The sequence below is a fragment of the Pleurodeles waltl genome, chromosome 11 (assembly GCF_031143425.1).
Source record: "Pleurodeles waltl isolate 20211129_DDA chromosome 11, aPleWal1.hap1.20221129, whole genome shotgun sequence".
In the NCBI taxonomy this organism is placed as follows: Eukaryota; Metazoa; Chordata; class Amphibia; order Caudata; family Salamandridae; genus Pleurodeles; species Pleurodeles waltl.
The window spans coordinates 937,966,149-937,980,123 of record NC_090450.1 but is presented as its reverse complement, the minus strand read 5'-3'; the positions used below and the strand labels follow the sequence as shown (position 1 = coordinate 937,980,123).

General features: G+C 49.3%; 1 non-coding gene across 1 annotated transcript; it reads left to right on the top strand.

Moving 5' to 3' along the window:
• Positions 1–10,542: 10,542 nt before the first annotated feature.
• Positions 10,543–10,683, top strand: LOC138266680 (U4 spliceosomal RNA). Its single transcript, XR_011199613.1, has one exon. It is a non-coding gene; the product is annotated as a U4 spliceosomal RNA (small nuclear RNA).
• Positions 10,684–13,975: the final 3,292 nt, after the last annotated feature.

The following is a 13,975-nucleotide window of genomic DNA, read 5'->3' as shown; positions in this document are numbered from 1 at the left end:
ATAAGGTATATTTGAGAGCCCCTAGCGCCACTTTAGTGCTGCCATAGCGTCATTTTTTTTTTACGCTAAGGCAGCGTTAAAGTGGCATTTTCCCCGGACCGTATTTACAAAGTGGCTCAATGCATGCATTGCACCACTTTGTAAACCCTTGCGTCATATTATGTATGGAAGGATGCAAGGTGGGCGTTCCTGCACTAGGAGAGGCGTAAAAATGGCACAAAGGAATCTACGAGATTCCTTTGTGCCATTTTTACCTGCAATTTTTAACATTGTTAAAAAGAGGCTGACATTGGTTACAATGGGCCTCTGGGTGCTTTGCAGGGTTAGCGTCATTATTGTTTATGCTAATCCTGCAAAGCACCGGACTAGCGTAAAACATTATGAGTCTAGTCACCCTAACTACTGCCATGGTGCGCCGTATTTTAAATACGGCACTACCATGGTGGCGTGAGGGGGGCGTTAAGGTGCGCAGGAAAAATGACACTGCACCTAGTGCAAGCACAACTTTTCATAAATCTACCCCTGAGCGTGTATGCCCTGTTTGAATACTACGACAATGAGGTCACACAAAGATTCCTTGCATGGTTGCCTCGTCCAACTCAGCTACCAGATCCGGCACATGTGTAGACAGCACGAGCACAGGGCACAGAACGTACACAGCGGCATGTACCATGCACGCAATAAAACTTAGGGCCAGATTTATGAAAAGTGGAGCTGCACCCAGTGCAGTGTCACTTTTCTTGCACCTGTAGAAAAGCACCCTCTTTTTGGCATGGTTACCCCCATTTTTTGCCTAATGTCAGTGTGTTTTTAACTGTGTTCACTGGGATCCTGCTAACTAAGACCCCCAGTGACTGTGCTCTCTTTCTCTAAATTCAGTTGTTCATGGTCTTTTTCACTCCATAATTGGTATACTGGTGCCCCCATGTAAGTTCCTAGTATATAGTACCCACGTACCCAGGGCACTGCGGCACCAGGTGTCCCACATGGGCTGCAGCATGTATTATGCCACTCATGGGATCCCATGCAAAATCTCTCTGCAGGCCTGCCATTGCAGCCTGCGTGGAAGGGTGCGTGCACTCTTTTTACTACAGGTCACTGAAGCAGGTTACTGTAAGTCACCCCTATGGCAGGCCCTCCTAGCCCAGAGGGCAGGGTGCATGTACCTGTGTGTGAGGGTGCCCCTGAATGAGCTGAGGTGCCCCCACAAACTCCAGCTCAATTTTCCTGGACTTTGTGAGTGCGGGTAAGCCATTTTACCTGTGTACTGGACATAGGCCACTACCTATGTCCGGCTACATAATGGTAACTCCAAACCCAGGCATGCTTGGTATGAAACATGTTGAAATCATACCCCAATACTGTTCCCAGTATTGGTTGTATGATCCCATGCACTGTGGGGGCTCCTTTGTGGACCCCCCAGTTTTGCTCCTACCAGTTTGCAAGGTCTTCCTGGGCAGCCTCGCTGCTGCCACCCTCCAGACAGGTTTCTGCCCTCCTGCTGCTTGAGCAGCTCAAGCCCAGGAAGGCAGAACACAGGATTTCCTTTGGGAGTGGGATTGGGAGATAACCCCTCTCCCTTTGGAAATAGGTGTTACAGGGCTTGGGAGGGGTAGCCTCCCCAAGCCACAGGTATGCTTTGAAAGGCACATTTGGTGCCCTTCTTGCAGAAACTGGTTGGCACCAGTCCAGGGATACCAGTCCCTGCTATGGTGCGAAACTGGACAATGTAAAGGGGAGTGACCACTCCCCTGTTTATCACCACCCCAGAGCTCCTACAGGGGATCACTTGGTTCTGCCATCTTGAATCCAGGATGGGCGAGAGGCCCCTGGGAGCATCTGAGTGGCCAGGTCAGGCAGGTGACGTCACAGCCCCCTCCTGATAGGTGGTCACCCTGCTAGGTGACCAATCCCCCTTTTAGGGCTATATAGGGTCTCCCTCTTGGGCGGGTCCTCAGATTCGACGTGCAAGATTCCAACAAGACTCCTCTGCAATGTTTACTTTTACTTCTGGCCACTGGAACCGCAACTGGACTCCACAGGAACCGACAATCTGCAGCTCCAGTGACGACTTTGCCTCTGCAACATTGTTTCTCTGGCTCCTCCCAGCTCCTGCAACATTTCCCTGGCTGTGCACCCTCTGAGGGTGGTAAGTCATCAGTCTGCACAAAAGAAGTAAGAAGGAATCTCGCTTGGAGTGAAGGAGTCACTCCCCAGTATCTGCAGCCACCAACGGCTCGACAACCAGCCACGTGGATCCTCTCTCCTGCAACTTTGTGTGCATCCTGCAACCCAGGTGGTGGTCTGAAGTTGTCCCCTTGGTCCTCTCTAACAGATGCCTATCTTTGGAGTGGGTGAGTCTTTGCCCCTCCTTGCATGACAGTACTCCTGTGCACCACGACTCTAGCAGCTACCAAGGCTTGTTGGCTCTTCATCCAAGGAATCTTCAGGCTCCATGTAGTCCTGTCCTCCAGCTCTCGTCTCTGACATGGACAGTCTCCTTCCTGCTACTCCAGTGATTTGGAACTCTCTGCCAGGTGTGCTGAGTGGGCCTCACCGCGACTCCTGTTCTTGCTGCCAGCGGGTCACCTGTGGGGCCTCCATCTTCGTCTCAAGACTCTTCTAGTTCGTGGGGGTCACCTGGGACTCCCCTCCATGGGTTGAGTCCCCTCTGACTCTCCTGGTCCCCAGCATTTCTACAAACTTTTTTTTTAGGAACTCTTGCCATTGCCAAGTCTTGTTAGTGGTTTTCCCTCACCACTTATGTGCTGCATCTCTCCTCGCGATGTGGAACACCGACTGCATCACTCCTGGAACTCCTCTTCTGCTCTTGTGCTGCACAGCCGGCTCCTGTCCTTCCTCGTCAACCTGGTTCAGCATCACCAGAAGGGTGGGTAGTGGCTCCTGACCCAACCGGACACTCCAACTGGAACTGGACTGCTCCCCTTTTTTTGCAGGTCCTCTTCTGGCAGACTCCATCTTCAGTTTCTTCCAGTCTTGCTTGGGTCTTGCATTGTCCTTCTGCAAAGTTTCTCTGTGGGTTTGGGTGAAAAACAGGTAATTACCTCTCTTCTCCAGGTCGCTGGGGGTCACTCTTGTATTTACCTATTGGGGTCCCAAGTGTGTTCAGCTCCCCTCTACAGGTCTTACTCACCTGGGTGGGGGTCCGACCTTCACATTCCACTTTTTTAGTACATGGCTTGTTCTCCCCCTAGGGTTCCTGTTGCATACTGTTCTTTCACTGTTTTCTATTGCATTTCAATGCCTTTTCCTATGTACCAGTGTGTATATATAATTGTGTTTACTCACCTGCTAACAGAGCATAACCTATATAGTAATTTAGTATTGATGTTACCAAATAAAGTACCTTTATTTTTGTAACACTGTGTGGTTCTTTCATGTGTGTAAGTGTTGTGTGACTACAGTGGTATTGCATAAGCTTTGCATGTCTCCTAGATAAGCCTGGCCTGCTCATCCACAGATACCTATAGAGAGCCTGGCTTCCTGGACACTGCCTACACTACACTAATAGGGATACCTCGACCTGGTATAGGGTGAGAACACCTTAGGCATATACCACACACCAGGCCAGCTTCCTACATTGGTGGTCTAGCGTCAGGATAAGCACTTGCAATTGCCTTACCACTCTGCCACTGGGTACTTTCCACAGGAAAGGCTAGTACTGTTAGGTACACAATACATCTAGTATTAGGGATCTAGTCTCCTGAGTTTGGGTAAGCTAGGGGTTGGTATAGCCCTTGCTCCAAACTTTGCTGGGAGCCTAGTGCTAGAGTAGTTAGGGACTCTACACCACTCTAGCTAGCTGACATGTCTTCAGCAGAGCATACCTCTCAGCCCATGGATTCTCCCTATGAGAACCGGACCTTCCAAGAACTTAGGGAGATATGTGCTGAGAGAAAGCTGAAGACAGGGAGAAAATCCAATAAATTCTACTTCTGGGCCGGCTCCTCCAGGATGGCCAGGAACATGCTGGTAGCCAGGAGGTGAGGAGGAAGAAGAAGAGTCTGACCGTCCAGTGCTAGAAAAAGATGATTTAGCCACTGAGGTGGGTCAGGAAGTACCCAAGGAGGATCAGGAAACGTCTAGACACACCCACAGTCCTGTCAGGAGCACTGTTAGCAGTTTAAAGGGGGGTCACACCAGTAGGTCCACCTTTGTCCATAGAGGGCTGGTTGAGAGGGTGTCCAAGAATAGGAATAGATCCTCCTCTGCCCACTCTCACATCTCCTTGATATCTGAGGGAACCCACTGCTCAACTTCAGGGGAAGAATCCCTAGGCAGGGAACTCAGGCAACTGAGAATAGAGGAAGCCAAGCTGAGGCTGCAGTAGCAGCAGCTAGCCTTAGATAGGGAGGCCTTGGCAGTGGAGAGAGAAATGCAGGGGTTGGGGTTAGGACCCCTACTTGGCAGACATACTAGTTTCAGGGACAACAGGGTCAAGGAGGACTCTTTCGACTCTAGGAACCTGAACAAAGTAGTCCCATCTTACAAGATGGGTGATGACATGTACAAGTGGTTCACTGGTCTGGGGAGGGCCTGTAAGGTACAGCGGGTCCCTCAGAGGCAGTGGGCAGCTATTTTGTGGCTCTCCTTCTCTGACAAGGGTATGGACAGACTCCTCACAGTCAGAGAAGAAGATGCAGACAACCACACAGTTTTAAAATCTGCACTTTTAGGTGCCTTTGGTCTGACTACTGAACAATATGGAATCAAGATGAGAGAGACCAGGGAAGAGTCCTCACAGAATTGGGTTGATTTTGTGGCCTGTTCCTTGAAGGCCCTGGAAGGCTAATTGCATGGGAGCAAAGTCAATGATTATCAGGGCTTATACAGCCTAATCTTAAGAGAGCACATTTTGAATAATTGCGTGTCTGATCAGCTGCATCAGTACCTGGTGGACTATGATCTGACCTCTCCCCAAGAACTGGGTAAGAAGGCAGACAAGTGGGTCAGCACCAGGGTGAGTAGGAAGGCTCACACAGTGGGTGACCACAAAATGAAGGAAGCAGGTAGGTCTCAGTATAAGCGTGGGGACAAAGATAAAAAAAAAGTCTTTATCAGCCCACAAAACCCATCTGGTGATGGGAACAAATCCTCCTCTTCCTCTTCCTACTACAAAAAGCCTTGGTGTTATGTTTGCAAAAACAAAGGCCGTAGGGTAGGGGAGAGCTCCTGCCCTATGAAAGGCACCACTAAGTCTTCCACCACTACTACCCCCACTTGTACTTCTAGTTCCCCTCACAATAGCAGTAGCGGTGGGACTACTAACAGTAGTCAATCTAAGAGTGTATCTGGGCTCACCTTAGAGTCTGTAGTGGGGTCTGGGCTAGTTAGAGAGACCACTGAGGCTGTCTTGGTCCCTGCTGGGGGCATTGACTTCGCCACCCTTGTTGCCTGTCCCCTTAATATGGGTATGTACAATCAGCATCCCCTCATAAATGGTGGTGAGGCTGAGGCCTACAGGGACACAGGTGCCAGGCTCACTATGGTGACTGAAAAACTGGTGTCTCCTGAGCAACACCTACTTGGTCACACGTAATAAGTGACTGACATTCAGAACAAGACCTTGTTCCACCTCATGGCAGTTATTGATTTCAGCTGGGGGGAGGGGGGTGTAACAGGTCCTAAAAAGGTTGTGGTTTCCTCAGACCTAAGTGTAAAATGTCTACTAGGGGACGACTTGGAGACCTCAGCTTTGGCAGAGGTGGAATTGGAGGTGCACGCAGCAATGCTGAGCATCCAGGGCATATCTATGCCCTTACCAGAGCACAGGCTAAGAAGCAAAAAGAGCAAGGAACCTTGGAGCCTGGAACAATGGCCTAAGAGCTTCCTAAATCCAAGGGCAGGAACTGTAAGAAGTTATGCCCTACTCCAGCCGCCAGTGAGGATTCAACTCTTGAGGGTTCAGAATCCACTCCCTGGGTGGAACCTACACCAGAGGAGCTTCAAGCTGACACAGCTGAACTCTTGGGTGCAGGGGGGCCACCAGGGATGAGCTCAGTAGGGAACACCAAGTTTATCCAACACTGGAGAGCTTGAGGCAGCAAGCTGCAGCACAACAGGCAGGGGATGTCAGTGGCACCCATAAGGTGTACTGGGAATACAGACTCCTTTATTCAGAGTCCAGGGATCTCAAAGTTGGTGCCACCAGAAGATTGGTGATCCCTCTGAAATGTAGGGAATTTCTGTTGACCCTTGCACATGACATTCCCCTGGCAGATCACTTGGGGCAAAGTAAGACTTGGGACAGGCTTTTCCCGCACTTTCACTGGCCCCACATGTCAGAAGACACAAATGTGTTTTCTCGCTCCTCTGTCACTTGTCAAGACAGGTGGCAACCCAAAGGCCCCCCTCACTTCCACTTCCAGTGGTTTTGGTTCCCTTTGAGAGGGTTGGGGTAGATATTGTTGACCTCTTAAACCCTCCATCAGTCTCTGGGAACTGATGTACACTGGTGGTAGTGGACAATGGCACCAGGTAACCGGAGTCCATTCCTCTTAGGACCACTACAGCTCCTGCAGAGGCCAAAGCCCTCCTCATTATCTTTTCAAGGGCGGGCTTCCCAAAAGAAGTGGTATCAGACAGAGGTGCAAACTTCATGTCTGTATACCTGAAAGCCACGTGGAAGGAACGTGGTGTGACTTACAAGTTCACCACCCCTTACCATCCCCAGACAAATGGCTTAGTAGAGAGATTTAATAAAACTCTCAAGGGTTTGATAATGGGGCTCTCTGAAAAACTCCGCAGGAGATGGAATGTCCTATTACCATGCCTTCTCTTTCCCAACAGGGAGGACCCTCAGAAGGGTGTGGACTACGGCCCATTTCAAGTTCTGTTTGGGCACCCTGTTAGAGATCCCCTTGCTTTTGTTAGGTAACGCTGGGGACAACCTCTCAGGCCCCCAAACAAGACATAGTGGACTATGTGCTTGGCCTCAGATCAAGGATGGCTGAGTACATGAAGAGGGCTACTAAAAACCTTCAGGCCAGCCAGGAACTCGGGAAGCAATGGCATGACCAGAAGGCTGTCCTAACTGTCTACCAGCCAGGACAGGAAGTGTGTGTCCTGGAGCTTGAGGCTCTCAGGGCACTCCAGGCAAAGTGGAGTGGTGCCCACACCATTGTGGAGAGAAAAGGGGGGGTCAGCTACCTGGTAGACATTGGCACTCCCGGAAGCCCCCATAACCCCTATTATGATAGGTCAGACATGGCTCTGCTCATGGCTACTGATGAGCGACAGGAAGAGGAAAGAGACCCTCTCCCTGACCTCTTCTCCCACAATACAACTGATGGCTCAATTGATGGGGTAGTCCTTTCTGTCTGCCTCTCTGAGTCCCAAAAGGAGGACTGTAGAAACATCCTAGGGCAGTTCTCAGAACTCTTCTCCCTGACACCTGGTCAGACCACACGGTGTAAACACACCATTGACAAAAGAGACAGTTTGCCTGTGAATAGCAAAATTTACAGACAACCTGACCATGTGAGGGAGTGCATCAAATCTGAAGTTCAGAAGGTGCTAGACCTAGGGGTTATTGAGCCCTCAGATAGCCCTTGTCCAGCCCTGTAGTGCGTGTCCCAAAACCTCACTCCCGAGATGGAAAAAGAGAAATTAGGTTTTGTGTTGACTACAGAGGTCTCAAAACAGTTAAAAAACACTGATGCTCATCCTATATCTAGGGCAGATGACAAGTATCTGAGCACCTTTGACTTGACTGCTGGCTACTGGCAGATCAAGTTGGCAGATGATGTTAAACCCAAAACAGCATTTTCCACCCCTAGTGGGCATTATCACTTTACAGTGATGCCCTTTGGGTTGAAAATTGCACCTGCCACATTTCAGAGGCTGGTTTATAAAATTCTACAGGGGTTGGAAAGCTTCAGTGTAGCATATCTGGATAATATAGGTGTCTTTAGCTCCAGCTGGGAGAATCACCTGGTCTACCTAGGACAGTGGTCTTCAAACATTTTTTGGCCACCCCCCCCCCCCCCAAGAAAACTTTTTTAGAGGTTGGGCCCTCCCTCCCCACCACTACCAGAGGACAATTTCTGTATGTTGGTACTCTGCATCATCAACAGCTATCACCACCTGCATATCCCAAATCATAGCTGGTTATATTTGGCAAATAATATTGAACATGTGTTTAGCAAACTGAAGATTTGTGACTGCCTATGGGCCTCACTTACAAGAATCGGATGCGCCGACATTGATGCGTCAGATTTCTTCTGTTTCCCTATGATCCCCTAACAACGTCATAGATCCTCTGTATTTACAATACAGAGCTCCATGGTGCACGTTTTCACAGATGCATCAGAAAGTGTGATGCATCTGTTGGCGCTGAGCTTACGCATTGTTGGACAAGATCCGTAAAATGACACTGCTCTAGCAATGTGAGGAGGCTCTCCTTGGAAAAACCCCAGCATCAATTTTACGCCTACTCTGAGCAGGCGGTACAGTTTTGACGCAGTGAAGTCTCAAAATGACAAAGTGAAATGTAAATTTAACTGCGTCAGAACTATGTGGCTTTCTCCCTGGTAAGGCCTACCCTGCATACATTATACCTGGGGAAGGTATAATGTGACGGAAAGCTTTACAAACTGACGCATTGGTCCCCGTGTGTCAGTTTGTAAATCTGCAGCAGTTCTGTGCACTGCTAACGTCACTGGTGCGCCCATAAAAAAATGATGCAGCAGTGGTGTAAAGGGCATGTTAATTAGGCCCACAATATCACGGTCCCCATACTTTTTTACGGACTTCAACCGCTGCTTCCAGTTTGTTGGTATAGTCACAGCAAAGTAGCAAACATAAATGCATACAGTATTCTCCAAAGTGTCGGTTCTGCTTTACACACACGAGTAGAATATTGGTTAGCTGCTGGTGTGCTCTCTGACCTACTTGAAGCGATTCTTAGCAAAAATATCTCCTTCGACTGTTGAAGAGACATATAGGGCCGTATTTATACTCCGTTTGCGCCGAATTTGCGTCGTTTTTTTCGACGCAAATTCGACGCTAAACTAACGCCAACTAACGCCATATTTATACTATGGCGTTAGAGGCGAATAGCGCCAAAGTTCCCGGAATGTGCGTCATTTTTTAGCGTGAACCCCTTCCTTGCGTTAATGATATGCAAGGGAGGCGTTCCCGTCTAAAAAATGACTCCCAGGCCTTTACGTGGTATTTATACTCCCGGGCAAAAGAGACGCCCGGGAGTGGGCGTGGCTAAAAACGGCGCATTTGCGCCGCTTTTTAACGCCTGGGTCAGGCATGGCGTTAAGGGACAAGTGGGCTCAAAATGAGCCCAGAGTGCCCTCCCCTGCCCCCAGGGACCCCCCCTGCCACCCTTGCCCACCCCAGGAGGACACCCAAGGCTGGAGGGACCCACCCCAGGGACATTCAGGTAAGTATTTTTTTTTTTTTTTTTAATAATTTTTTTTGGCATAGGGGGGCCTGATTTGTGCCCCCCTACATGCCACTATGCCCAATGACCATGCCCAGGGGACAGAAGTCCCCTGGGCATGGCCATTGGGCAAGGGGGCATGACTCCTATCTTTACAATGATAGGAGTCATGTTGATGGGGGATGGGCGTCGAAAATAAATGGCGCAAGTCGGGTTACGACGATTTTTTCGACGTAACCTGACTTGCCCCATTTTAAGACGCCCATGCGCCATTTTCCCCCTACGCCGGCGCTGCCTGGTGTACGTGGTTTTTCTCGCGCACACCAGGCAGCGCCGGTCTGCTTGCGCCGGCTAACGCCATTCAATAAATACGGCGCCCGCATGGCGCTTCAGAATGGCGTTAGCCGGCGCAAAACTTTTTGACGCTAAACTGCGTTAGCGCAGTTTAGCGTCAAAAAGTATAAATATGGGCCATAGGTCTTTGAAGTTACTACTTATATAAATAAGGGGGCAACATTGATGTTTTCTTATTGCCCCCTTTCTTCCCCTTAATATGAGTCCACCATTTCCCGAGTTTCTCATTTTACAGATGTTCTCCGGCACACTCTAAGATGTTTTCGAAACGACGAAACCAAAATTGTATTTTTTAAAGGTGTAAATGAAATGCAGCAAATGCAACTGTGTAGCTCAATGAAACGGCTCACCTGCAGTAAGTGCTGTATCGAAAAATGTAGTTTACCATTTACATTTCTTTCAATGATTACCATGCCTCCTTGGTAAACATTTGAAGACATGCTTTAAGAATTCGTGCTTCTTCCATTTCCACACCACATCGCTAGCAGCATGGACCCCATCTTCACATGAAGAGCATCAAACCTGTAACTAGGATGCAGCGCTACCTGTGCAACTATTTAGCATAAAATTTCCCAGAGTTCTCTACTCGCCGGTATGGAATATTTGGGGCAGAGAGTGGACGGAACCTGATAAAACAATCCTAACAAAGTGTATTATTTTGCCTGTTAGAAGCCAGTGGAGGTGTAGTAATTCTTGGACAACTAAACGTTTCCTTGGTCTTTGTATCATGAGGTGGTACCCCGAGACGCACCTTTATTCGCCTTTTTATTGTTAGCTTTGCGCAGTGGCAGTATCGTAGCCAATGAGGTCTAACCGAGGCGCGATTATTGCTTATTGAAAACTTTACCCAATACCCCGCCATGACGATTTGAAATATAGTCGATATTGGCAATTTTTGACAGTCTCCAAGGAGACTGAATATTAATGTATAAAAATAAGATTTTTTTTTTGTAGTTTATGTGAACGTGTTGGTGTCGGCTAGACCGCACAGAGTTTATTTTCTTTTAGTTCACTGTTTTCGATTTAGTTTTAGTGTGTCGGAGTTTCTGCATCCGGCAGGAACTTTCAGGATGCTTTCGTCTTGATTAGTTTTCGTATTTCTGTTGGAAGCCGTTTGTTATCAACAGGATAATGCGGAGAAAGTTCGCTCAGACTGTATGCAGTGTTTGAAACAGAACGAGAGCTGACGAAGGTGTCGAGCGTGACTTTTAACGTTATATAAAGTGGCATATTTAGGAGCCCCTAGCGCCTCCTTGCTCCACATTTGCGTCCTTTTTTTTAGACGCAAATGTGGCCCAACGAGGCCAAAAACGCCGCGCCGTTTTTTAAATGCGACGTTACCATGGTGGCGTTAGGGTGGCGTTCAGGGGCTCAAGAAAAGTGGCCGCTCCACTTTTCATAAATCTGCCCCAAAGTGCATTTCTAAAGCGCTTCAGGGCACAGATGTTACCGAGCTCAAGGACAGAGGCGTACCATCTATTGGTACAGCAGGTGCCCAGGGGGCCGCTTTAACCCTAATTTTTCCCGTATTTTATCATTCAAACAGCAACAAAAGGGCCCATTTCCTTCCTTGCACTAGGGACCATTTTTTCACCTGAGAGGGATGAAAAGCTATAAGGTATATTTGAGAGCCCCTAGCGCCACTTTAGTCCTGCCATAGCGTCATTTTTTTTTTACGCTAAGGCAGCGTTAAAGTGGCATTTTCCCCGGACCGTATTTACAAAGTGGCTCAATGCATGCATTGCACCACTTTGTAAACCCTTGCGTCATATTATGTATGGAAGGATGCCAGGAGGGCGTTCCTGCACTAGGAGAGGCGTAAAAATGGCACAAAGGAATCTACGAGATTCCTTTGTGCCATTTTTACCTGCAATTTTTAACATTGTTAAAAAGAGGCTGACATTGGTTACAATGGGCCTCTGGGTGCTTTGCAGGGTTAGCGTCATTATTGTTTATGCTAATCCTGCAAAGCACCGGACTAGCGTAAAAAATTATGAGGCTAGTCACCCTAACTACTGCCATGGTGCGCCGTATTTTAAATACGGCACTACCATGGTGGCGTGAGGGGGGCGTTAAGGTGCGCAGGAAAAATGACACTGCACCTAGTGCAAGCACAACTTTTCATAAATCTACCCCTGAGCGTGTATGCCCTGTTTGAATACTACGACAATGAGGTCACACAAAGATTCCTTGCATGGTTGCCTCGTCCAACTCAGCTACCAGATCCGGCACATGTGTAGACTGCACGAGCACAGGGCACAGAACGTACACAGCGGCATGTACCATGCACGCAATAAAACTTAGGGCCAGATTTATGAAAAGTGGAGCTGCACCCAGTGCAGTGTCACTTTTCTTGCACCTGTAGAAAAGCACCCTCTTTTTGGCATGGTTACCCCCATTTTTTGCCTAATGTCAGTGTGTTTTTAACTGTGTTCACTGGGATCCTGCTAACTAAGACCCCCAGTGACTGTGCTCTCTTTCTCTAAATTCAGTTGTTCATGGTCTTTTTCACTCCATAATTGGTATACTGGTGCCCCCATGTAAGTTCCTAGTATATAGTACCCACGTACCCAGGGCACTGCGGCACCAGGAGTCCCACATGGGCTGCAGCATGTATTATGCCACTCATGGGAGCCCATGCAAAATCTCTCTGCAGGCCTGCCATTGCAGCCTGCGTGGAAGGGTGCGTGCACTCTTTTTACTACAGGTCACTGAAGCAGGTTACTGTAAGTCACCCCTATGGCAGGCCCTCCTAGCCCAGAGGGCAGGGTGCATGTACCTGTGTGTGAGGGTGCCCCTGAATGAGCTGAGGTGCCCCCACAAACTCCAGCTCCATTTTCCTGGACTTTGTGAGTGCGGGTAAGCCATTTTACCTGTGTACTGGACATAGGCCACTACCTATGTCCGGCTACATAATGGTAACTCCAAACCCAGGCATGCTTGGTATCAAACATGTTGAAATCATACCCCAATACTGTTCCCAGTATTGGTTGTATGATCCCATGCACTGTGGGGGCTCCTTCGTGGACCCCCCAGTTTTGCTCCTACCAGTTTGCAAGGTCTTCCTGGGCAGCCTCGCTGCTGCCACCCTCCAGACAGGTTTCTGCCCTCCTGCTGCTTGAGCAGCTCAAGCCCAGGAAGGCAGAACACAGGATTTCCTTTGGGAGTGGGATTGGGAGATAACCCCTCTCCCTTTGGAAATAGGTGTTACAGGGCTTGGGAGGGGTAGCCTCCCCAAGCCACAGGTATGCTTTGAAAGGCACATTTGGTGCCCTTCTTGCAGAAACTGGTTGGCACCAGTCCAGGGATACCGGTCCCTGCTATGGTGCGAAACTGGACAATGTAAAGGGGAGTGACCACTCCCCTGTTTATCACCACCCCAGAGCTCCTACAGGGGATCACTTGGTTCTGCCATCTTGAATCCAGGATGGGCGAGAGGCCCCTGGGAGCATCTGAGTGGCCAGGTCAGGCAGGTGACGTCACAGCCCCCTCCTGATAGGTGGTCACCCTGCTAGGTGACCAATCCCCCTTTTAGGGCTATATAGGGTCTCCCTCTTGGGCGGGTCCTCAGATTCGACGTGCAAGATTCCAACAGGACTCCTCTGCAATGTTTACTTTTACTTCTGGCCACTGGAACCGCAACTGGACTCCACAGGAACCGACAATCTGCAGCTCCAGTGACGACTTTGCCTCTGCAACATTGTTTCTCTGGCTCCTCCCAGCTCCTGCAACATTTCCCTGGCTGTGCACCCTCTGAGGGTGGTAAGTCATCAGTCTGCACAAAAGAAGTAAGAAGGAATCTCGCTTGGAGTGAAGGAGTCACTCCCCAGTATCTGCAGCCACCAACGGCTCGACAACCAGCCACGTGGATCCTCTCTCCTGCAACTCTGTGTGCATCCTGCAACCCAGGTGGTGGTCTGAAGTTGTCCCCTTGGTCCTCTCTAACAGATGCCTATCTTTGGAGTGGGTGAGTCTTTGCCCCTCCTTGCATGACAGTACTCCTGTGCACCACGACTCTAGCAGCTACCAAGGCTTGTTGGCTCTTCATCCAAGGAATCTTCAGGCTCCATGTAGTCCTGTCCTCCAGCTCTCGTCTCTGACATGGACAGTCTCCTTCCTGCTACTCCAGTGATTTGGAACTCTCTGCCAGGTGTGCTGAGTGGGCCTCACCGCGACTCCTGTTCTTGCTGCCAGCGGGTCGCCTGT